The 2659-nt window shown below is 38.1% G+C and overlaps 1 non-coding gene across 1 annotated transcript; it reads left to right on the top strand.

The window, feature by feature from the left end:
• Window positions 1–74, top strand: TRNAR-UCG (transfer RNA arginine (anticodon UCG)). Its single transcript has one exon. It is a non-coding gene; the product is annotated as a tRNA-Arg (tRNA).
• Window positions 75–2659: the final 2585 nt, after the last annotated feature.

Genomic DNA, 2659 nt, shown 5'->3' with positions numbered 1-2659 from the left:
GACCGCATAGCGCAGTGGATTAGCGCGTTTGACTTCGGATCAAAAGGTCGTGGATTCGACTCCCACTGTGGTTGGATTATTAGAAGTTTCTTCTTTTATTTTGTCCTCTCTTTTTTTTACATCTTTTACCAGTTAATTGAAAAACTAAAAACAAATTTTGTAAAATAAAAAAAACCCAACCATAATAATGCCAAGAGCACGTGTTGTCTTACCTCTGCCATAACAGTTAAACACCCCACTTTGGACCCCAACCAAAGGCAGGTGAGATGCAGCCGGGAAAAAAGTTCACGCTCGGCGCACTTTAGCTACTTTGGTTGTTCCACTCCCAGCTGATATTTGTGTCCTCAGATCAGATGGGGATAAACTTTCTCTACTTTTTCATATTTACTGCCACAAAATATGAACCCTAGAAATCTTGAAAATTACTCAATAAGTACTTTTCAATTTTGATACAACCTTTGAATCCTTTTACAGCCTCAGATTTCTCCAAGATTCTTAAAATTTTGTCTGATTTTCTTGTATCTTGTTGGTGCTAGGTGTTTGATTTTGCTCAAAGTTTCAAACTAAGGCAATTCTAGCACAAAATTCCCTTTTTTGAGGTAAGTGAGTTAAAGGGTATGTTTTATTGGAACTTAATAAGCTGAAAATGAGATGTTCTTGTTTTTTTTAGATTGATTTTGGTTGTTATTAAGGTGATTGATTTTGCTCAAAGTTCCCAACTCTAAGGCCTTTTTGAAGTAAATGAGTTAAAGGCTATTTCTTAATTGAAACTTAATCCGCTGAAAATGAGTTGTTCTTGTTTTTTCAATGGATATTGGGATTTTAAGGGTTTTGATTAAGTTTCCAGCTTTAAGGCAATTCAAGCACAAAGTTCCCCTTTTTGAGGTGAAGGGATTAAAGGGTTTTCCTTTTTATTGTATTTAATCCCTTGAAAGTAGAAGTTCTTGTATTGATTTTGGGTTGTTGTAGGCATATTTTCATGATTTTGAGTAATTTGTTTTGCCTGTATTTGAGATTATTTTTTCGAATGAGGTTTTTGTGATGTGATGTGGGATTAACTTATCATCTAGTTGTTAGGAATGAAATGTTGATTTGGAGTTAAAATGGGTTAATTTTGATAAAGGAAACATTGTGCTTAGAATTTGGAATTTTATGTTGGACTCTCTCTAATAAGAGGGTGGATATTAGTGTGCGATATTAGTAGTCGCTTGGTTTTTCGAGCTTGAATGGATGACAATGAGGATAATGGGAGATATCCTCCCAGCCCTTATGGCATGAATCAGGGTTATGGGTCATCCAATCGCCAGAAGCTTCCTGTCCGCGACACGTCTTATTCAAGGCATGTCGATGATCAGTATGTTGAGGAGGCGGATAATGATGAAGATGTTGATGACGAAGAAGAAGAAGATGATGATGACGACGAAAATGGTGTTCAGCGGATAGGGAAAGATGTGTTTGAGGATGATGATGACGATGATTATGGTGATTCACAAAGGCATCAAAAGAAGAGGAAGTTAAAGAGCTTGTTATCAAGTTACGAGTTTGCACCTCGAGTACCACCACCATCTACTGCAGCTCCAACCGCTCCGAAACCTTCATTTGGTGGGAGGAATCCTCTTTCTGATTGGTCTGAACACGAGACGTTTATTTTGCTGGAAGCGTGGGGGGATAGGTTTGTTCGACATGGGAGGAAGAGTCTTCGATCAGATGAATGGCAAGAAGTTGCAGAAAAAGTGTCACAGGGGTCAAAACTTGAGAGGACAGACACCCAATGTCGTAACCGTTTGGATACTCTAAAAAAGAAATACAAAAAGGAGAAGATGAAGTTTGCGGAGAATGGATGTAACACCAGTAAGTGGGTGTACTTCAAAAAGATGGACATGTTACTAACGTCAACTCCACAGCTAGCGGGTGTTTCATGTGGAGTGGACTCCGGTGAGTATGTTTTCATGAGCTCCAAAGTTTCTTTGAATCGTGCCAATGGTTTGGATGAGATGAGGGACAGTCCTAATAACTCGGGATCTGCTGATGGTGACAATGATGATTCTGAGGATCTTCCACCAAAAAGATCAAGAAATGGACAATCAAGAGGGAATGGAGCTTCTTTCAAACTAATAGCAGATTCCATCCATAAATTTAGTGAGATATATGTGAAGATTGAGAATAGCAAGAGACAGCAAATGCTGGAACTGGAGAAAATGAGGATGGACTTTCACAGAGACTTGGAAATGCAAAAGAGGCAGATTGTGGAGCGAGCACACGCAGAAATTGCAAGAATACGCCAAGGAAGAGATGAAGAGAATGACATTTCTGCTGAAAATGTTAGTGGATGATTTAGCCGGATTATCTCTATTCATCGCTTGTTGGCTATTTTCCATTGTTGTATTATATCTTGCCTGTTATTCTCTCACCGTCCTGCAGAATATGCAAGACAATAAGCTTAATGTAGTGTAAGAATGTATTTGGATGTAGTTTCAGCAGCTACAATAATTTTATATAGATCACAACTTCCGTACTATGAAAATCTTCTTTTATTACTATGGAAATTGTCTGTAAACCTAAACAACTCTTACCGAATATATAGCTGCTTTGTGGTTTAGCACTTACTAGAGTTCAATCAGGGGATTATTAGAGTTTTCTCAAGATATGGTAATCAAAT

This window comes from Nicotiana tomentosiformis, chromosome 12 (assembly GCF_000390325.3).
Source record: "Nicotiana tomentosiformis chromosome 12, ASM39032v3, whole genome shotgun sequence".
NCBI classification, from domain to species: Eukaryota; Viridiplantae; Streptophyta; class Magnoliopsida; order Solanales; family Solanaceae; genus Nicotiana; species Nicotiana tomentosiformis.
This window is presented reverse-complemented; position numbering and strand designations above follow the sequence as displayed.